The following is a 23,117-nucleotide window of genomic DNA, read 5'->3' as shown; positions in this document are numbered from 1 at the left end:
ATTTTTTTAAATCACCTGCTTTCTCTTTCCCATTCTTCATTCTTTTGATCTGCATTGTTATATGCTGTTATCCCATTATTTTAATATAAATAATTTCTTTCAAGGTATTTTAATCTTTTGATGTCTATTTAACAAGATATTCGCTATGATTGCTTAGACTTACTTCAGTGCAATCCACTGGTCTCACTGCGTTCCTACAAGCTCTTAGCTGCCATCCTTGTGTTCCCTCCATGTGGAATACTACCTTTGAATGACATATTTTTCAGAGAGAATATAGGCATTTGCATAATTAATTCCTACTGCTTTCACATATAAGTAGCTTGATTATATATACACTCTTGAATCCCATGTTTTTCTTTTAAAGCTTTGCAAATGTGTTATATTCTAGGCAGCTTTTCCTATAGTATGTTCTGGGGGAATAAGCTGTAAGAGATGCTTCAGGTAAAAGGACTCCGTGATCATATAAATATGGGAAATGTCCCATACACCTGGAGTTGTGCCAGATAAAGCAGCATAGTGAAGGCCAGGAGACATCCTGACGTAATGAACATGGTTTAACTTTATTTTCAGTGTATCCAATCTACTTGACCACAGTGACATTGAGAAAAAGCAAATGACCAATAATATGGTAATTGTTAACATTTGTTGAGCACATGCTTAAGCCAGGCACTGTTCTAGGGCTTATTCTATGTACATCAACTCATTGGATTCTCGTAGCAGCTCTATATGGTTGATAGAATTTTTCAGCCACATTTTAACAGGCAAAATGAGCTTAAACAAATAAGCTAGAAAACGGGGAATTCAAACCCAACCAGTGAGCTCTGCATTACTCACAGCCTCAAGTGTTGGTAGGTGAGGGCACGATAAAGGCAACTTCTATACATTTTCCAAGTCTGAAACACATAACAAAACATCTCATTGCACCAAAAAGGAAAGGGAACTTTCCACCGACCAGTCTCTAACAGAATTTGCTGCTAAAGTACCGCAAAGGTACTTTGCAGGGTAGTCTGATTATCGTCAGCACAAGTTCTCAAACTCTGCTGTTGGCCAACGTCCAGGACCCATCACTGAATACTCATCACCTCATCCATTCAGCCTCTTCGACTGACGGGCAAAACAACATCCAAATATTCATTGCACATCTGTGCCGGGCAGATTATACATTAGCAATTCAAATCTGGCCAGCGCACCGGCCATCCCTGCACATGCGTCTGTTTGGGTGAGATGCCTTGTTGTCTGGGACGGATAATAAGGCAACTCGGTCTAATCTTGAAGAACAATCAACCCATCTTGCGAAGGTGACTGGCTGTGTGTGTTCTTGCCCTGGCAGCGTTGGAACAATGGCCCCATAATGCACTCGACTCAGCTGGCGATGAAGTCCCATCCTGATTAGTAGCCGTGGCTGGTGTCAATCACCACGGGATGCACCATTGTCCTCTGGTCCCAACACCGTTTATTTACAGGAAAACAAAGGCTTTGGGGGGCTATGGCTGCTTCCCAGAGATTGCAAAATAGATTGAGCTGTCAAACACACAAAGTAGATGAAGATTAATGAGTCGTGTGGACAATAAATGTGAAGAGATGACCATGAATATGCTAATGGGCATTATCCAGATACACCGTAATTGCTACCAAAATTAAAAGGTGGCATGAAGAAGATGGGTCACAAGGTGACAGGGAGATAATCTTGGATGCTTGAGACACTCACCCCAGATAAGACCCTCTACAGGTTTCCTTTCCCCGATTAAACCATCCCGAAGCATCATTGTTCTCAAGCTGTCTGAATAGCCTCCTTTTAAACAGGGACAGAAGGGGTGGGGTGAGGGGTAAAGCCGGAAAAGTAACTTCAGGGGAAGGTGCAATTCGTATAAGGAAGGTGCTTATCAAAGGCAAGAAACGATGGGCTGTCGGGCTCCCTCCGCACCCCCGGGGCCAGAATGAGGGACGCCACTTCAAACTTGGGGACCCCCAGGCCAGAGCCGCAGAGATTATGACAGGCACCAGACTGTTATTAGATCACCTTTCAGGCAGGAGTGGGTGAGTTTTCAAAGTATTCCAATACACTGGTGATTTTTTTAAAATAGACATAACAGAGAAATTTGAAGAACATAATGTTTAAAAGCGAATGAAATTTTGTTTCCATGAACGATTTGATTGGGGAGAATCCTTACCCTGTGGAACTGTGGCCTGACTGACTCTCACCCAACCCTGCAGCCAGTCCACACAGTCTTCCACGTGGCGGGACACTGTTCCCTGTTCCCATTCACCCCTGTCTTCCTTTCCATCCTCATGTCTGTGGATGGTGGCTAAGTTCGAAAAACAATATACTGGAAGTAACTCTCCGAGAGACCATGAACCCTAAGAAGAGAAAATGGTTCTTGTTTTATAGTTTCTATCCTCTGGGGGATCTGGGACCTTGGACCTCATCCCCCGGAGGTCTATGGAGCATCACTCCTTGATGGGAAGAACTCTCCTCTGCTCCTTCAGGTTCGAGACCGAGCTCATATTCCCCGGCCCACCCCAGGGAAAGGGCTAGCAGGTTTCAGGAAGACGACAGAGGATAGAAAAGAGGAAGGATGGTCAGGAGAAAGAAGGGGTCCTAGGGACTGTCTGAGGCTGACTCCGTCTGGGCTGAGATCTGCATAACGGGAGAAAAAAGGGATTTTGCACAAAAGTCAAACAGCCTTACTGAAAGGGGTGGAGCAGAAGGTGCTGCCTGAGGTAACTTTGCGAGTTAGTGGTGTCTGCAAAACTAAAGGCAAAAGCAGGCAAAAGCGGGGCCCCTGGGTGGCTCAGTCGGTTAAGCGCTGGACTTCGGCTCAGGTCGTGATCTCACGGTCTGTGAGTTGGAGCCCCGCGTCGGGCTCTGTGCTGACAGCTCGGAGCCTGGAGCCTGCTTCGGATTCTGTCTCCTTCTCTCTCTGCCCCTCCCCACTTGTGCTCTGTCTCTCTGTCTCTCAAAAATAAATAAATGTAAAAAAAAAAATTAAAAAAAAAAACAACTAAAGACAAAAGGAATGACACATAAACCTCTTCTACTGTAGTTGACAAAGTTGTTTCCCATCGGGGTGAGGGTTAATTCTGAACCTACTTTGTGGGTACACTGGAATTGGACACTGACGTAAATGGATGGCAGATGGGGGAGAGGTTTCTCATTGTGGGCGTGGGAGGTTCGCAGGTGCTAAGTGCGCAATGGATGGGAGTTGGGGATAAGACTATGAATTCCTACTCAACTTAATATAAACACAGACGGTCGCACATAGAGTACGTATAGGTGTGCGTATACACACAGGTTAGTGTACCCATGTACATCTTGTCTTCTCAGCTGAGAGGCTTAGGAAATGGCCAGAACCGTTCAGTAGCTACAAGCATACCTAGCACCCGAACCGTGGTTTCAAATACCATTCTCCAGTGAAAGGAATTGACACTCCTTAGAGAAACGGCCAACCCCAGCATGGTGCGGGAAATAGGCAAGATGAGCCTTGAACACCTTACAATGCCAAAGGAAGAAAGTGCTAACGAAACAGATTTTAAAGCCCACATTGATGGAGGGTATGCTAATGGGATATGGAAGCAACAAAATAAATAAAATAGGGCTGGATTATAATCCAAAATATAAAATAAATACCCATGAGCCCATACTGATCTGAATAAGTACTAAATACCTACATACGGAAGGAAGGAAGGGAGGAAGGAAGGAAGGAAAAGAAATTTTTGTGCAGAAGCTATCCCACACACAAGGAAGTGAATCATTACTTCCTCTGTTAGTTGGGGAGCTATCATGGCTCCTTCTTTCCAAAGACTACACAATGGAAAGAAAGAACAAAAGTAACTTGATAACTTGTGTGGCTCGGTCAGTTGAGTATCCAGCTCTTGATTTTGGCTCAGATCATGATGTCATGCGTTCATGGGATCAAGCCCCACATTGGGTTCTGCACTGAGTGTGAAACCTGCGTGAGATTCTCTCTCTCTCTCTCTCTCTCTCTCTCTCTCTCTCCCTGTACCCCTCTTTCCCCACTCATGCTGTCTCTCTCTAAAAAAAAAAAAGGGTCACTTGATAGTCGAGAAATATAACAAATACAACCTGGGCCAGCTGACCAAGTTCAACATCAACAGTGATCAGTCATGTTGATGGGATGTATCCTTGATATGATATGATGAGAAGGGCAACTTACCTCTGTGGTCTTCCTACCCCCAAACCCATAACCCCAGTCTCATCATGAGAAAAATATCAGAAAAGTCCCAATAGAAAGACATTCTATGAAACGTCCAATGAGTACTCCTCAGAACTAATCATCAAAAACGAGGGAAGTCTGAGAAACTGTCATGGCCAAGAGGAGACTAAGGAGACATGACAACTAAATCTGGGATGGGGACCTGGTACAGAAAATGGACACTGAGTATAATAGGTAAAAACAAAGAAATCTAAATAATGTTTGGACTTTAGTTAACAATAATGTATCAGTAACGGTTTATTAACTGTGACAACTGTACCATACTAAAGTAAGATATTAATAATAGAGGAAACTAGGGCGCCTGGGTGGCTCAGTTGGTTGAGCATCCGACTCTTGATTTCGGCTCAGGTCACGATCTCACAGTCATGAGATCGAGCCCCATGTGGGGTTCTTCACTGAGTATGGAGCCCGTTTAAGATTCTCTCTCTCCCTCCCACCTCTGCCCCTCCCCCATCCTCTCTCTCTCTCTCTCTCTCTCTCTCTAAAAAAAAATAATAATAGAGGAAATTGGTTGTAAAGTATATGAGAATACTCTGTACCACCTTTGCAATTTTTCTGTATATTTAAAATTATTCCAAGAGAAAGAGTACATTTGGAAAGAAAAGGAAGTTTGCAGCATCCCTTGTGCTTAGCTAATAGGTAAGACGATTCCTTTTAGTAATGGATCGTGCCTGCACGGCCTTCAGAGGTGGTGAGGTAGCAGCCAGAGTTCTTCATTGCAAGTGGAAGAAATCTACTCAGTAATTCACACCGGCAACAACTTTGTCGTAGGACGCTGAGTAGCACACAGAGCATACGAGAGGGCCTCAGAAGCCACGCAGCTGGGACAGTGTTGGAAACCATGTTCATCACTGGCCCAGCAGAGACCCCACTGCTGCTGCCCCACTGAGGCAGCCTCCAGATCTGCCACCTCGGGAAACTGTTTGGCTGCTGTTGCTCCCGACGCCTTGCCGGAGGGGCTTCTGCAGGATCCCTCCTCCGCTTCAGCAGGCTACACTTCAAATCACTGGCACGAGTCTGATTTGGCCAAGCCCTGGTCATGGTCCTGCTTGGTGCAAAGGAGACAGGGCAGTGAATGTTTGGCATTTTCAGTTTCTACAGCGGGAGGGTGTGAGGAGAAGACTATAGGAAGAAACTGAGGGCTGAGCCGGGTTTTTCTCCAGGATGTGATCAGTTGGCATTTCCTTTTTCTGGGTCAATGGGTAAAGCCAGGGGAACCTCGCTTAAGCAGGGGGAATGGTCAGGATTGTAAAGAAGCATCTAGGCTAGGCAGACCACCATCTACACTGTGCTAAACCCAACTTAGATGCAACCAAAATATTTGCTTTTCAGTAAAAACACTGAACAGGCGTGATGGATTGCATCATGTTTCCCAAAATCCACATGCCAAAGCCCTAAGCTATAACTATATTTGGAGACAGGGCCTTGAAGGAAGAAACTGAGGTTAAATGAGATAATAACAGTCGGGCCCTAATCCAATAAGGACTGTGTCCTTATAAGAGACACAAGAAAGCTCCGTCTGTCTCTTTGAGTGCGCACAGAGGAAAGGGCACGTGAGGACACGGCGAGAGGCAGGTGTCTATAAGCCAGAAAAAAGGCCTCATAGAAACCAACATTGATGGCACCTTGACCTTGGACTTGCAGCCACCAGAACTGTGAGAAAGTAGAGAGCTGCTGTCTGAGCCTCCCCCGTCTTCAGCACCTTGTTATGGCAGCCTGAGCTAAGTCAACAGGTTGTCAGGGGAGTCATTCTGGAGAAGGCAATGCTCTTGTTTCCTTGAAGCTCTTGCCATGGTTTCTGTGGCATACTGTGAGGGGGATCACCATTGGACAGTAATCGCCTCCACTGAGCTGGGTCCGCTTCCTACTTTGGTGTCAGAGTTATTCACTCCAGTGGTTCCTGCACGTGGGAGAAGGGGAGGCAGGGGGGATGGGGGGGGACGAGCAGAGCTCCATCTTTGTTTTCTTTTTTAAAAAAATTTTAGGGGCACCTGGGTGGCTCAGTCGGTTAAGCAGCCGACCTCGGCTCAGGTCATGATCTCTCGTGGTCCGTGAGTTTGAGCCCCGCGTCAGGCTCTGTGCTGACAGCTCAGAGCCTGGAGCCTGTTTCCGATTCTGTGTCTCCCTCTCTCTGACCCTCCCCCGTTCATGCTCTGTCTCTCTCTGTCTCAAAAATAAATAAATGTTAAAAAAAAATTTTTTTTTAAATTTTAATGTTCATTTACTTTTGAGGCGGGGGAGGGGCAGAGAGAGAGGGAGACACAGAATCCCAAGCAGGCTCCAGGCTCTGAGCTGCCAGCACAGGGCCCCCTGCGGGGCTCCAAACCATGAACTGTGAGATCAAGACCTGAGCCAGTGGGACGCTCAACCGACCGAACCACCCGGGAGCCCCTAGAGCTCTAGCTTTGTAATTACACAACTCAGTTCAGAGTCGCTCTACTCTGCCACTTTCTAGGTGGTGACATCAGGCAAGGTGTGTATCTGAGCCTTTGCTCTGGGATGAGAGCGTAAGCTCTTCCTGGGTAGCGTTGGAAAGGGGAGTCAAAAGGGACCAGCTTCTCTTATGAGACATGATATTTGTTGTCACATAAGGGGAAGGTGCAAGGCAGCCCTGCTGAGCCCATGACTTTCTTTCCAACAGGACTCTGCTGTGCAAGCGGGTGCTAGGGGATGAACACAGTGCCATTGGCTACACGGAGCAAAGGTCATTTTTACTCCAGGCAATTCAAAACACAGCATCGGTGTCGATGACAACAAAACAGCTGAAAAGAGAGAGCGAGAGAGAGTCGTTTGAATATAGACTTAGTATTAGATATTACAGAATTTTTACTGATTTTTCTTAGTAATAATAGCATATGGTGATACAGGACTATGTTCTTATCTTTAAGAGGTTTATGCTGAAATCGGTGGGGATAAAGAGTCACGCTGTCTGGAAATTACTTTCAAATGGCTTTGCAAAACAATTTTAAAAGAAATAGCAAAATAAAGCAAATATGGGGAAATGTTAAAGTAGGTAATAAGGCTCAGGGAAATTGGAGCCCTTGATTTATCTATTTTTCCTCATCCACTCGCCCAAATCCACTCTCCAGTCTACCCGGCACACGGTGGGCACTCGATATGTTTGGTGAATTAAAATTAGAAATAAAATTCGCTTTACCTGCTAACATTTGCATAGCTAAGCAAAGATGCGGTTTCAAGCCATTTGCAAAGAAATACCCACAACTAATGACTTTCTTAAGTAAACATAATCTCCTTAAAACCACAATTGAACATTGATTTTTTTTTTTTTTTTTCCTCCCGGAGCCTAGTATCAAGCAACAGCCCGCTTGCCCTCTGTCCCAAGATGCTCCCACCCAACCCTGGATTCTCAGAAGACCCGGCTTCCTGCACCCCACGCGCTTCTCCCAGGGCCGCGTGCCCCACTAGGGTCCCTTCCACCGCAAGGTCTTGGGAACAAACCACGTGGGCAAAAGCAGTCCGTTGTGCTTTTTTAAAAAATGGTTTAAAAGAACTGGCATTGGAGAGCATTTATTTGCAACTAGCTTGTAAAAATTAAAGTAAATGGGAACATTACCCAAGAGGCAACAAACTCCATCTAGCTCATTGTTTGAGAACAAATCAGACATATAAAAAGCTCTAAACATTTTCAGATTCTTCCCTTGTTTCAATTCACCTGGTATTGTTTTTTCTCGTGTTCCAAAGGAAATTTTGTCCATGATAGAAAAATCAGAAAACGAGGACAAAAATAAAGTCATCCTCACCCCAAGATGACTGTCACATTGCTGTAGGTCTTTTTGTATAATATAATAATAATAATAATAATAATAGATATTTCTGTTTAGTGGGCGCTCACTGTATAGCAGGCACATTTCAGTTCCCACAACAACAATATGACATTTACCGATGCAGGAATTGAGGCTGGGAGAGGGTAAGTCACTCGCCCAGGATCACACAGCTGGGAAGCGTGGAACCAGAGGAAGACCTCCAGATCTGTTTACCTCCAAAGGCCGAACTTGTAACCACAGCTCTATACTCTCTCCCATAAGTCTCTGTCATTGTTTTCTTTACAAAAACAAGATTATATCAGACAATCCCCTGCTGCTGGAGAGTAGCAACAGGCTTCCAGCTTGCAGCCGTTTTCTGTTGCTGCCGTGGCTTAAAACAACATGTATCTATCCTCTACTGCTATGTGGTCATACTATAAGGGCAGCCTGTGCTGGGGTCTTCCCTGGGGACCCCCGGTGGCTGGTCCTTGTCTGATCTGGGCATGTCAGGCTGATAACTGGAGACCTTGTGCAACCCTGAGATCCCAAGGGCCTGTGCTTTGTGGTGCTAATCTCTCATCTATATAAACCAGAGAGCTCCCCCCAGACATTCGTCACCCCCTACCGGACATGTGGGAATTCCTGGATCTCTGTCCCAGCATCGAATAGGAAGCCAGGGCACTACCTCTGCCCATTTCTGGAAGGTGCTGCCTCCCCACGCACCACTATCAGACATGTCATCGCACCGAAGGTGGACTCCTCTGAGAGGCTTAGAGCACCAGCCCCAGTATTTTTTAACTCCTCCGAAATTAGCAGATGGTTTCCTCTACATGCACTTCCTCTCTGAGCTCCGGCCCCAAGGTGAAATGGTGCATCGGTCGGCCGTTGACACATATTGCTGCATAACAAACCACTTCAAAACTCAGTGGCGTCCGACGATAAGCATCTATTTTTTTCACTCACGTGTCTGTGCTTTGGTGAAGGCAGCTCTGCTCCAGGCTGAGGGCAGCTGGGGTTGGCTCCAGACAAGGGCTGGATTCAGATTGGCTCCAGGTGACTCCATATTCTCCTTGGGAGAGCAGCTGTCAGAGACACATTCTTCCCATGGAAAATCAAAGAAGCACTAGAGAACACGAAAACACATGGCCTCTTAAGGCCTTGGCTCTTTTTTTTTTCAACGTTTATTTATTTTTGGGACAGAGAGAGACAGAGCATGAACGGGGGAGGGGCAGAGAGAGAGGGAGACACAGAATCGGAAGCAGGCTCCAGGCTCCGAGCCATCAGCCCAGAGCCCGACGCGGGGCTCGAACTCCCGGACCGCGAGATCGTGACCTGGCTGAAGTCGGACGCTTAACCGACTGCGCCACCCAGGCGCCCCTAGGCCTTGGCTCTTCTGTTCACATCGCACTGGTTTAATCAAGCCCCTTGGCCAAGTCCAAGACCAGTAAGGCAGGGAAGTAGGTTCTGTAATTCTGTGTACAGGGAGGTCGCAAGACAGAGGGAGAGCGCGATGTTCAGGGTTTACCAGAAACTCAAAGGAAGGAGAAACTACCTCTCCCCAGGAGCCATTGAGAAGGCTTGAGAGACAAGACCATCATGCTGTTTTTAAAAAATAGCAATTTGTGTACCAAATGGCTCAAAGAGGAAGGATATTCTGGGAAGAAGCTGCAGGTTAAGGGACCAAGAAGTGGAGAGGACGTACTGAGTCCCGAAAGCCTGGTGTGATGGGAAATGATCCTGGAGAAAGGGGCAGAGTCAAGTCACAGAGGATTTTATGACCCAGGCTAGAGCTTCTGAGGGTTCGACTTTGTTCGAGAAGCTATGAGGAGTCTGTGATGGATTGTAAACAAAGAAGAGGCCTGCCTAACCTCCCAGAGAGCTACTGAGTGAGAGGGCACACGTGGGTCTCCTCACCCCCAAAGCAATTCTCTTCCCAGGAGGACCCCCTACTTCCAGTCACCCGAGGCCCCAGACGCTGACACAGCTTTCTCTCCAACCCTCCAACGTTGAGCATCTCACAGCGGGGGCCTCACCTGAGTGATGGTGCAACAGGGCTGAGGGGGGATCTTTCAACGACCCTAGGAACAAGAACCTCCCTGTTTCACACGACCTACTTACAAAACTTGGATGGCTGTAGACCGTTGATATAAATTCCTAGTCTCTATCATATTTATTTTAGTGGGTGGCTAGGAATGTTTGAACAGCATACAAATTTACGGTCAGAAAATATTAGCTCCTAAACACTGCAACCCTGCACCCCAAATCACCTCTTTAAATTCAGATTGTTTCCCCATTTCCATCATCTGCAATCAGAGTTTTCATCTTGGACAGATTTTTACAGGTCAGCCCTACACCAGGGATTTATTTGTGCCCATAAACAAAACCCCGATATTAATCGCAAACTATTTCTGATTCTCCGTTAACGTTCTTAAACATCTTGTGTCCCAGGGGACTCTTTGCCCTGTCCTATGAAGATGATGTTTCAAGATTTATATTTCCCCAAGGAAGCGAGTAGATCATAAAACCTAATGTATTCCGTGGTTTGGAATGATAATTTCGCAAAGAGGTGAGGGAATATTTCACTGTGGATCATTACAACATCCATGTAAGTTGTTAATATAGTACTTACTACTTCCCTTTAAATATTCATCCAGCTCCTGTTTATGGAATAGCCCTATGTGTTGGCTGTGGGTGGGTCATGCACTGGGGACAGGGACTAGAAAGGACAAAGCTGTGGACAGCTCCCTCACTTGGGAGGATGGAGGGCTGTGGATGGAGACAGAAGAAGCCCCCGAAGACAAAATGATCTGTCGTAGACAGCACACTAGAGACCCAGAGGGGAGAGAGCTTTGGCAAGGAGAAAGAAGGGTGGGGAGCTCAGGATCCAGAACTGACACTTGTATGTGCCCCAGAGTGTCTGTCCCTGGAGACCTGGCCAGGTTGGGCGGAGGCACGTTTGTTTGTTTAATTAGTACCAATATGAACTCTGTGTGTATTTACTGAGACAGGGTGAAGAGACAATGGTTAGAGATCACCTAGTCTAACCTGCCCATTCCACAGATAAGAAAATCGAGGCTCAAAGGAAGAGGGAAACTCCCATCTCCAGGTGCATGGGGGCTATTCTTCAGCCCCTCCCTCCAACTCCCACAGCAGTGATCTTTCTCTCTCAAAACAGCTCAGAGGACCGCAGGCTGGGAGATACTGCAATGGCAGAGCTGGGAGGGCGCTGGGAGGTCCAGAGGCACAGATGGCCAGGCACACGTGAGGTCACACTGTGAGGCGGTGTCAGAACCAGGGCCAGAGCCGTCACCCTGTGAACTACCACCTACCCTGTCCCAGCTTCCCTGCCTCCCTCCTGCCCTCGGAAGTAGGGACACAGTCACCTTCCAGGACACCCGAGGTCATGGTGGGCGGGCTCCTTGGCCTCCCCATCCTTCTCCGTGACCAGCAGGATACTGGCACTGACACCAGGAGGAGAAACAGCTTTGATCAAAACTTCTTCGTCATGCGTTGTGTCCTTCAGAGCCCCTTCACTTCCCTCCTGTCATGGAAACCATCCCATTTTACAGAGGAGACAGTTCAGGCTGGGGAGGGTCAGAGCCCGAGTCTGCACCAGTCGTCTAGACTCCCCGGATCTGGTATCCTGGTACCTAAGGTGCTATCCCTAAACTAGGCTGCTCCCTGGGATTGGAATACGCCGCTTTGAAGGCGTTTAAAAGCTGGGGGGGGGGGGGGGGGGAAGAAGTCCCCACGAAATTTCAGTGACAAAGTCCTCTTCCACAGCCTCCCGGATGTCCCGGGCGGATGCCCCAGGATGCAGCAATAGCCGATGTGTGGGCGACTGTCGCCCTCTGGTGGCCAAAGGACGAAGTGCTTCATAGCCAACTGGGAGAACAAAGACGCGTGTCTCCAGGTCTCCTCCACCCGCCACGGCAAAGTGTCCGTCTGGGGACAGGTTTTTATCCCGGGGGCCCTGTCCTTGGCTGCCGTGGCTCTACTGATGGAGGAGATGGGCGTCAGTTCAGGAGGGAGCTGCCGGGGCCTGGTTGACGGGCTGAGTCTGAGGACTGAGGTGAGGATGGGGCTTGCCTGTTGCCAGGCAGGCACTTGCCTGTGGGTGCTCCGTGCTCGCCAGGCGTCGGTCGCCCTCAGAAGCCCCCAGAAGCCACCCGCCTGCCCCTCGGCTGCCGCTGAAACCCGACCTCAAGGCCCAGCTCTCGCCCCCTGCAGGAAGCCTGGCTGGCTCCCGCCGGCTCTCCCAGAGCAGGTGACAGCTGGGTGACACCTCCGCTTCCTCCTCCGCCCCGGGGTCAGGGTGAGTGGGGACTGTTGGCTGATGTCTGCTCCACTTTCAAATCTCCGAAGGCAGGGCCTGGTCTCGTTCAGCTGCTGGAATGAGGCCAGGCCCAGCCTGGAGTGAGTGAGCGTGTTTGTTCAACGGGAGAAAATTTCAGCCCAGCCCCACTTTGCTGCAGGTTTGCGGGGGAGGCCCCAGAAGGAATTTCTGGGTAGTGGGGAGGGTGGGGAGGACTGAACACGTGACCTGTGGTGCTAGTCTCTCCACCCCCACTGCCCTGGGGAGTCCTCAGGGCCCCGGCTGTTTGGCAGGTGTCCTCCAGGCCAGCCTGGGGACGGAGTCAGCAGGAGCTGGGGTGGATTGGGGGGGGGGGGGGGAATATCGGTGCCTCTATCTTGTCATCTGTACAACAGGTGCAGCTAATCCCGATTGACAGCTCCCAAACATTCAGTAAGACAACTGATAAAAACCCGTTAACACCACGCACAGTCTTGCTGGTAATTTCTGGGTTCTGAGCCCTGGGTAGGCCTTTCCGACCAAATTGCTCACTCCGTCACAGCTGTAGCCACACAGGGTGGTGGTCCAGAGTCCAGTGAGGGAACCAGGCAGGTTGCCTGAGTTTGTCTGCTCTGACTTTTTTCAGCGCTGGCACCTCGCGCAGGCTCTCCAATTTCTCTGTGCCTCTGACAGCCCGTCCAGAAGAGGGCGCTGAAGCAGCCAGCGCTCACATCGGGGGAGAGTTCTAAGCATCCCAAGAGTGAACGCCTCTAAAGAGGTAAGAACAGTAGCTAGCACTCAGGAAAGGTTCAGAAAAGCGAGCTCTCACCGCCTTACTACGTACAAGCTGATTGTTGTGAGCCTGGCTCAGCCCAGAATGGTGTGGCTCAAAGATGGAGCTGAGCCGCCTTTTACAGAAAAATTGATCTTTCTAACGCACGCACTTGGGATAAGCTTCTTCACCCTGTGGCCCACACGCCATTGGAGTGAGAGGAAAATCATAGCATGCCTTAAAGACGTTTTGTTGCTCTAATGTTTATTGAATTGATTCATTAGGTAGTTCTGTTTTCGTCTACCTAGATTTACCCTGTACGTGTGGACTTGTAAAGGAGGCAAAAACCTTCAACCGAAACGCTGGCTGCGATGTCCAACCTATGACGGCACCGAGAAGAGACCAGTGGCAGTTATAGGAGCCATACATCTGCAGAGAGGCCTGAAGACCGTTGTGTTAACCCAGCACCATTTAATATTTCCACTAATGACTTGAAGGATGGAATCAAGACCCAGCTAATCAGATGTCGGCATGATACAAAGCTGGAAGGGATCTTAGCTACTCGGGAGGACAAGATTAAAATACAATCCAAGCTTGACGAATTGCAGAGGTGGACCTAAATCAATAAAGAGAACGGCAATAAAGATAAATGCAGGCTGCCGTGCACAGCGCTGAGGAAATTATCCGGGTACCAAATGGCGATGAGAGAAATGAGTTTTGAGGGGGCCAGCAGGAGCTCACCTGGAGGTGAATTCAAGTCATAGTATTTGTAAAGTGGAGGCTCGGCTCTGTCGTCTAGTGGACCTCAAACGCCAGTGAGTTTTGAGAATTACCAAGAGAGCTTGGGAAAATGCAGATTTTCAGGCCATGGACCCAACATTACATTTAGTAGGCCCGCAGTGAGGCTAGGATGATTTTGATGCGGGCAGTGCTCTGAGAAAGCTAGAGCCTGGCAGGTAAGGAGGCAGCCTCTGACCACATCTCTATGTCCCAAATGTTTACTCTAGAACCCTTGTCCCACGGCATGCTCTGCAAGAAGTGATTTCCATGATCAAATAAGCTTGGAAATGCTCCCTTTTAGAAAGGAAAACAAAAAATCATAAGGTATGTGAGCATGTTTATGACTCCAATTTTTTTTTTTTTTTATTTAAATAAACAGCTTAACTTGTTTTAGCCCAGAGTTTCCCAGTCTTTCGGCCAAGGAGCCATTTCTTCGTGTAACACAGAGCGACGTCTCGTGGAACGCACTTCAGAAAATGGGATTCCTGTTCAAGTCCCTCCCTCATCACGTTCTCTGGATTTCTGAGTCCTTTTCAGCACCCTGCGCTGAAACTTATCCGGGGAGCTGGAACTTGAAATCATTTTAAATGCTGCTCTGTCACACTTCCCTGGGTCTGAACTTTCCTTTAACGTTTAAAGAGAGGGTGGAAGAAAATTTGCTAGAGGCTTTTATTGCCTGTTAATAGTGCACCACGTACTCCAGACTAAGAAGGGGAGGGAGGGAACTTTCCCTCTTTGTTCACGGTCTTCCTTGAGCTTGTGTCCAAAACTGCTAGTTGCCTCCCCATGGCCCATTCTCTTTGCTCTCTTAGTAATCAGAATCTCCAGAGGGTTGAATGCGGCCATGTGTCTCACTTTAAAACCACATTTCTCAGCCTCCTTTGCAAATGAGGTGGTCAGTCAGATGTATGCAGAAGTCGCTGGGGAGATTTCTGGGGAATTACTTTAAAAGGAACTTACACATTCAGATGGCACCCTTTTTGCTCTCCCTCACTTCCTTCTTCTTCCTGCCTGGAACACCAATATAGTAGGAGCGCTGGCAGCCCTCTTGGGCCATGAGGTAAACTTGCAAATGGAAGCCACTCACTAAGTAAGGATGGTAGAGCAGCTGGCAGATTTTGGTGGCATGGTGAAGCCACCAGAGCAACCCTGTGCTGCCTAAGAGAGAAACAAAAGTGCAGCCCTATTGGTTCAAACCATTGTTTTTCAGGCCTCTGAAAATGCAGTTAAATGCAACTTTGAATTCACAGAGAGTAGAACCATCAAAACCTTTCTGTCATTTTCCACACATCTTAGTCATGCTGGGCTACCATCCTGAACGTATCCCTACGTGTCCTTGCTGTGTGTGTGTGTGTTCTCGTCCCATCTTTGGCACAAGGCAGTTATGTTGCTTGGATCCAGCAGTTTCCAGTGCGGCCACGCCTGTGTCTTTGGCTACCTCTCTCTTTTCTCCTTTGTTGGAATTAAGCGCAGAACGGAATCCACTTAGAATGACATTTTTGAGAGCTTCACATCATTCTAGAATGAACTTCCGTTTTGGGATCCCTGTCCCTAGAACACTTTTTTCTGAAGTTCTGTAACCTGCATTCCTGTGTGAAACCAGTGAGTGGCTCCTGAGACAAGGGAGGCTGAAGAGAAACTCTATTGCAAGCCTTCCTTTGTATCACCAATGAGATTTGCTGAAAAGGAGAGTCATGCAATTGCAAAGAAAAACTAGAAATGAGCATAATCCTTTTTTTTTAATGTTTATTATTTTTGAGAGGGAGAGAGAGAGAGAGACAGAGCACAAGCTGGGGAACAGGAGAGAGAGAGGGAGACACAGAATCCGAAGCAGGCTCCAGGCTCTGAACGGTCAGCGTGGAGCCAGACACTGGGCTCGAACTCTCGAACCATGAGATCATGACCCAAGCCCAAGTCGGGCACTTAACCGACCGAGCCACCCAGGTGCCCCGTGCATAATCAAGAGTCAGGATACACGTGCTTCACTCCAGGAATGGACGAGACAGCAGAAGGGTCCCCTCCGCAGCCTATGTCCTCTGTCTCACTTGGCTGCCTCCCAGGGCCAGGGGCCACCAGATCTGCTGGTCTGGGCTGCTCAGCTTTATAAGAGGCCCTCCCCTGCTTCCCTCTGCACCCCCCCCCCCCACTGGCTTCCCCCCTCTCCCCTGGAGCAAGGCTGTGTTTTGCCGTGTAGGTGCCTCTGCCAAAAGGAAAAGAGAGATCCCCTGGAGTTCCCCTTTGCTTCTGGCCATGTGGCCTCCAGAGCAACACAAAAGTCTTTGAGCTTTTCCCGTCCGTCCCTTGACTGGGACAGCCATTTGGAAGGGGCTGTTTTCCAGGATCAGGCCTAGTGAGGCTGTTGCATTTTCTGAGAGACTCCCATGGGAGACTCCTGCGAGAAGGGACTCACATCCAGCGAATGCCTGGTGGCCCACCGGTGCACGTGTCACCTGTCACCTTCACTCCAGCCTTGTTCTCATCCTCTTATTGATCCCCGGAACCAGCCTCACTAACTTTGCCACAAGGCCTCTTAGATTTTCACACTGCGACCCCGATGTACATACCAAACCCACACACGGTCTATTATTTTCTCCCAACATACAGGCAACCTGTCAGCACCTTGAGATGTGCAGGAGCCTTGCGTCGTGGATCCTACGTCCCCAGTGCCTCTGGGTGATTGAATAAAGGAACGGACGAATGAGTGAATGCTGAATAAATACCGAACACATTAAATATTTATAAACATGCATAAACTGTGTCACTGCCATAAGGGAAAAAAGTGAAAGTGAGTCTCACAAGGTTTTACTCAAGGATAATCAGACTCTCATCCCTGATAGTCAACACAAAAGCCACCCCGCTCTTTCCTACCCCGGGTCCAGATTATGGCTTCTCCTTGTAAATAAAACTGTTCCCCCTACAACGTCATGAAACACAGGAGGTAGGCATCTAATAGATCAAGTCATTTTTTCCAACCTACTCCCCGGATTGCGTATCAGATGTCCTGGGCTTTGTTTTCGGCATCCTTTGGCCAAATAAACCAGTCAGGGCTCAATTCTCCAATTGACTGGATGTCTCAAGGAACAAACCCTCAAATCTGATTACAGGAAAATTCATTACTTTAAGTCTTCCCTCAGGGTTCAGAGCTCATAAAAGAAACCTCCAGAGGCCCCGGCTTAAGGGAAGAGAGGTCCCTGTGCTGTGAATCTACAGATCGGCAATAATTAACCTGAACTAATTATGGTCAAGCCCCCGGTCAGTCCCCCCAGATCAAGGCTGTCCCCTGACACACTGGTTTCCAGAGCAAGAACTTTTCCCTCAAACACAAAAGGAACATTCAGTAGATCTTGGTATAAAAGAGCATGACCTGAATAGGATGCTCTACCAGGCAAAGCTGGGGCCCTGGAGGCTCCCCAGCAGAGCCACAGTTCCAGCCCCTGGAAGGGAACCGGGAAGGGTGCTTCCCTGGACTCTACTGCCAGATCCGGAAGGGTTTTACCACAAATGCAACCACAGATATCGACACAGAAAGACAGACAGCAAGCAGGGATAGACGTGCACATTTTATTTAATATGTTAAAAGATGACGTGGAAAAGAAAAAGAAAAACAAAGGAATGCTCCAAAAGAAAAAAATAGTTATAAGGAAAGATAGTTTGCCAAGAAACAACAGCCAGTCAACACAATCAACGTGGTTTTTTTAAAGGTCCAACCTCACCCTAGAAATAAAAACACGAAAAAAAAAAATCAAACAAACACGGAAAGAACGTTTTGTCTTTTGAGATCAGTAAAGTGGTTTTTTATGTTAAGGCGCGTATTCACAAGGGGGATGAATGGGGCACCGCCCTCCACTGTTGGTGGGAATAGATTCTGTACCTTTTGGAAGGCAATTTGGCAGTAGGTAACAGAAGTCTTCAAATATGTGTATCCTTTAACCTTGTCACTTAACAACTTTATCCTGGAGGCAGTGGTCCTCAAGCAGGGGCAATTTTGCCACCCAGGGGACACTTGGCGATCAACAGATATTGATCGTCAGGATATTGGGGGGGGGGGGGGAGCAGTCTGCTAGTGGCATCTAGTGAGTAGAGGCCGAGGATGCTTTAAGCATTCTACAAGGCACAGGTCAGCGACCAGAACAAGAATTATCGGTCCGAACATCAGAAGTGTCACTGTAAAGAAGCCTCCTTGCCTTAGCAGAGAAACTCAGAGGAGTCCACAGGGATATATATATATATATATATATATATCTCCAAGGCTTCTCCAGGCAGCATTGTATAAAAAGTTAAAATACTAAAAACAGTGGACGTCAGTAGAAGACTAGTTAAATAAATCATACTTCGTGCATATGCTAGAATACCATAAAGCCACTAAAAATTAAATAAATCTGTGTTTACTGACATGGAAATACATTCATCCTATGGTGCCAAATGAGGATATCTGGTTTCAAAATCAATGCCTGGTGTGATAATACTTTTTCTGTGCGTACATGTATAGAAAAAAATCAGAATGCTTTTAACCACCATGTCCCATGTTCGATGGTGATTTTCTCTAGGTGGAAACATGATATGTGATTTTAATTGTTTCTTGTAGCTTATCGGTGTTTCCTATTTTTCTTCCAAGAGCACAGCCAGCGGGGACCTTGTAATACAATGCTCGAGACCAAGGGTTTTAGAGTCAGACACTGACAGTTGTGGCTGGGTCCTTTGTCAGCCATACGCAAACCTGAAAGATCCAGTGCCAGTGAGCTTGTATTCCCAATTGCCAACAAGCAACTGGGCTGCCCCCGCCCCCCGTAGACAGATGCACCCCAATCCCCATAAAGTCATCTCAGGGCAGGTCCATATTTTCCTTTTCTTTTCCTGGAAATCACCCAAAGCACCAAGTTTTTATTAAGCATGGAGACATTTAAAATTCCAGAAGCAACCTTGTAGGTACAGGCAGCCCAGAGCAGGGACATAAAGCAGGAGGCTGAACGGGAGAAACGTGAGGAAGCGGAGAGAAAGCCACCAAACACAATTCTGAAAACGCGAGACAGTCCGACATGCAAGACTGGAGGAGCATATTTAGAGCGGTGGGAAAGCAAGGGTTATCGGCTAGCCAAAGGACGCTTTATGCACACTGTTTGGTTTGAAGAAACAGAGGAGGCAGGCTAAATGAGAGGTCACCCAGACCGAAACAGTTGAGGAGAATGCCTCTGCGTGGCAAGAACAAACACTGCTTCCCTCCACGAAAGAAAAACAAATAAAAACCAGCTTCTTACCTCCATTGGCTTCAGAGCAATAAAGCCTAAACAAACTCATGTACGATACCTCGCATTATTTTTTATAAAAAAATCATTGCCCTGGGGACATAGTGGTGAAGCAATCAGACGTGCTTCCTACCTCTGCAGACCTCCCAGTCTGGTGGGGGAGCCAGAGGTTAGTCAAACAATTCCACAAACTCCAAATACAATACAGGGGGTAAGAGCTTGGGCTTTAGAGGTAGACAAACCCAGAATCTACCCCCTACTCCTCCATGAAATCTCTGAGACTCTTTGCTTACATGCCAAATGGGGAAATACAACAGCACCTCCCTCATAGGATCATTGTGGGGTTTACCAAAGGTAATGCATACAGGTCAGCAGAGAGTCCAGCACAGGGCGGGTGCTTGCCACTCTCAGTATTAACACAACTGACAATATCAGTAGCCGCAATAAGCAGCAGCAGCAGCAGTAAGAGTACTATGAAGGGAAAACGGAAGTTGTAAGAGCTTCACAGCAGAGTGGGAGCCGGTCTCTTTTAGATGGTAAGTCCCGAAAGCCAGAGGAAGCAAAAAGAACATGAGTCCCCGGGAATTTACAAAAATCTGGGGGATGATTTGGATTCCGCCAGTGCACAGCACCAGCATTCTAGCTGAGCTTAGCTGGATCTCAGGGGCCAGGAGACCCAGGCTGACATCTGTGCCTATTATAAAGCAGAGGGCCCCGACCCCCACCCCCACCCCATTCTGCCTCTCCTGTCAGCAGGTGCGAGCAGCCTGGCAGGGGCTAATGAAATGTTTACTGAAAAGATTAGCTTGTCAGTGGAGCCTGGACAGATGGCTATTGATCCTCTGCTCGTCTGTCATCCCTATCCCATCTGAGACTAGGTGTGGGAGCAGGTTCTCTGTGACCCAGAACTCAGGGTGGGGGCTCAGGTCCCAGGTACAGTGGCACATGGGAAAAGGTGTTTGCAATGTGAGGAGGTCTCTTAGATCTATGGCATGGTCAGAGGGGTCTCTGAGTCCCTGGAAGCCCCCTCCTCTTGGCTCATGGAAAGAGCATAAGAAATAACAGACGGGTGTTCAAATTGATTATTTTGTGACCTCGGACTCTGTGAGACTCGATTATTCTCATCCATAAAACGGGAAAAATAGCACCTACCTCATGGAGGTGTTTCAAGACCTAAATCAGGAGGTAGTTATCAAAGTCCTAAGAACTGACATTGTTGAAAGGATGTTTGATTTTTAGAAATGAGAAAAAGGAGCCCACAGTGAATTTCTCCAATGTGGAACGCCATCTGGTGGTCTTGAGGAGTCTGGCTTGTAGGATGTTCTAAAGAGCTTGCCCAGTGACCCAAGGGTGGTGCTGAGCCACTGAGGGGAGTGGCTTGATACACTATGGGTTTAGGAAGATCACTGTGGCTGTAGGGGGACAAGACTGGAATTTGTCACAGCTAAAGAAATGGCAGTAGGAGCACAGGCCCCTTGGAGACTGAATGTATAGGCCTTGACGATTAACTGACTGGCTGACTGGACATGAGAGATGGAGGCATGGACGACCCTCAAGTGCATGGTGACCCTGTCACCCTGTCAACTAGTCGGGAGGCCCCGGGGAGAAGCAGGCAAGGGGAAGATAATGAGCTTGTTTTGAACACAGGGAGCGTGAGATGCCTGTAAAACTCCCAAGTAAGATGTCTCCAGGGTGGTTGGCTATGAGCCTGAGGCTCAGGAGTCAGATCTGGATTCCATACAACCTCCTCCTCCTCCTCCTCATGGTCATGATCACCATCATTTAGTTGGTAATGGAAGCCACCATCAAGGACGGTGTTCCCAGGAGGATGCCTGATGGGGAGAGAGGGGGCCTGAGGGGACAGGTGGGAAGAGATGCTTGTAAAGGCAAGAGAGGTTTCATGGAAGCCAGGAAAGAGTGAGTTTCAGGAAGGGGGCGTGGTGGGGGTAGGCAGTGATCAACTAGAAAATTCTACAGAAAGGTCATATTTTTTTTTTAAACTCTAAAATATGTCTTCTGAATTTAGGAACAAGGAGGTCGTTTTCAACTTAGGAAAGAACGTTTCTGTGGGACAAGTGAGAGTGGATGGGAGGTGAGACTATGCAATGAGGGGTAGATGGCTCGACAGCCAAGGAGAGGAGAGAGGGGGGCTGCTGGCTGCAGGGCGCTCAGGAGAGCAGGCTATTCCAGGACTAGGACCGGGTCACTGGGGACTATTGCAAAGTGAGGCAAGAATCCAGGACAGAGAGAGGGTTGAGACAGGGGAAAGGAACAAGATCCCAGAGGGGCACAGACTCAGGGCCCCCAAGGGGGCCTCAGGGAGCCTCTACAACTAAAAAGCAGCCCCAGGACAGCTGAGCCCCACCATGGAGGAAAGGACCCTAAGCAGAACCCCACCCTCACCTCTCTTCCCCTCCTCATCCTCCTACCCCCTCAAACACCCTATCTTCTTGGAGCAGTCTGAGGTGAGTATTACAATATTACTAGCTATAAGCACCTTGCTCTACATTAGAGCCTCCAAGCTTGTTAACCTCATAACCAGAAGTTATAAGACCAATATCTTCCTTTGACCAGGGAGGTGAGTCTGTCTCAAAAGGACATGGAGGGATGAGGTAGGGACTTAAAGCAAGGAAGGAACTTGTAAACAGCCTCTATGGGGCTGGAAAAGGGAGTGCGGACTGGGGCTCAGGAAAGGGAGGAGGGGCCAGTGGAGGCCCCTTGGGATGGAGGCTTCAGAGGAGAGCAGGAAAAGAAGAGCTAGGGTGAGCAAAGATTCAGAGCAATGATTCCTGGCGGGACCTGAGACCAGACAGCGGGAATTGAGGGGAGGAGGGTCTGCAAGAACCCCCAGATTGCCCGGCTGGAGGAGGAGGGTGCCAGTGCACCCAAAGGTGCACACGGGGACAGGCAGTGAGAGCAGGCTGCCTGGGGACACCGCTGCCACTGTCCACAGCAGCCTCTTGCTCTGCAGCGACATGAACGGTGACACGCCCTGGCACCCAGAAGCAGAGGGGACTCTGCTCAGCATTTCAAGGCGGAGCGGAGGGAGGAGCAGGAGGGGGAGCAGCCCGCCGCTGACCGGGGGACTCCAGACAGTGCTCTTCCTTTTCCTCAGCCTCAGTTTCCCCGTCTAGACAATAAGAAGAGCGCTTCCAGGAACCTCTTCGGACCCCCTTCCCCCACCCCGGTCAGTGGGGACATTCTGCAGAGGGGAAGTTTTATTCCAGTGTGTGTTTTACAGCCTGGGGCGCTGGCGGGGCTGGGCAGGCGCAGAGCAGAGCCGGGGAAACCCAAGCGTAGGACTCGACCAGATCTGAATGTGCCATGTGTCCCATTCATTAATGGCTCCTTTCAAGGTTATTAAGTTAGACTAGGTGGGTGTGTGGCCTTTCTTTCTATTGCCCTTCCAATTAACTGGCACTTTGCTTGGGAAATGTTAATTTGGAGGGTGAAGGAAGCCAGGCCAGGGTAACAATGCTCCTCTATAGAACACAGGTTAATTGCCGGTAAGCGTTACAACGTCACAAGGGCAGCTCTGGTTCCCAATGATTAATGGCTGAAAACCTGGAGGGTCAGCAGAAGCTTAACCCCTCGGTGACCTAGATAAGGGCAGAGAAAAATCCCAGTGGGTCGTCCTGGGTTTGTGAGTAAGTCTGGAGGTGTGTCCCTCGTGGGTGAGACGAGCCATTTGGACCCCTTCCATTGGTTGGTCCTGAGAGTCAGGTATCCATCAAGAGAATGTTGGCAAAAATGCTTCCTGCCACCATAGCGTCCGCTAGCACCTCTAGTCCCTCACAATTACCGTTTCTTTTGTGCTGTAAGAACAGTTAAGATTTACTCTCATAGTAACTTTCAAGTATGTAGTACAGTATTACTAGCTATAAGCACCTTGCTCCACATTAGAGCCTCCAAACTTGTTAACCTCATAACCAGAAGTTACAAGACCAATATCTTCCTTTGACCAATATCTTCCCATCCCCACCCCCCACCCCCGCACTACCATTCTTTGTTTCTATGAATTTGGCTTTT

At 48.3% G+C, this 23,117-nt stretch overlaps 2 long non-coding RNA genes across 3 annotated transcripts; both read right to left on the bottom strand.

The window, feature by feature from the left end:
* Positions 1 to 536: 536 nt before the first annotated feature.
* On the bottom strand, positions 537 to 9,135 carry LOC123593305. Of its 2 annotated transcripts, XR_006710248.1 has the most exons (3): positions 8,963 to 9,135; positions 2,172 to 2,358; positions 537 to 1,521 (listed from the first exon to the last, which is right to left on the bottom strand). It is a non-coding gene; the product is annotated as an uncharacterized LOC123593305 (long non-coding RNA). The 2 variants fall into 2 exon arrangements; XR_006710247.1 differs by lacking the exon at positions 2,172 to 2,358.
* Positions 9,136 to 17,392: 8,257 nt separating this feature from the next.
* LOC123593048 lies at positions 17,393 to 19,582 on the bottom strand. Its single transcript, XR_006710087.1, has 3 exons — positions 19,101 to 19,582; positions 18,563 to 18,699; positions 17,393 to 17,559 (listed from the first exon to the last, which is right to left on the bottom strand). It is a non-coding gene; the product is annotated as an uncharacterized LOC123593048 (long non-coding RNA).
* Between the last annotated feature and the right edge of the window lie 3,535 nt (positions 19,583 to 23,117).

The sequence above is a fragment of the Leopardus geoffroyi genome, chromosome D4 (assembly GCF_018350155.1).
Source record: "Leopardus geoffroyi isolate Oge1 chromosome D4, O.geoffroyi_Oge1_pat1.0, whole genome shotgun sequence".
NCBI classification, from domain to species: Eukaryota; Metazoa; Chordata; class Mammalia; order Carnivora; family Felidae; genus Leopardus; species Leopardus geoffroyi.
The sequence above is the reverse complement of the archived record's forward strand: the minus strand, read 5'-3'. Positions and strand labels throughout refer to the sequence as shown.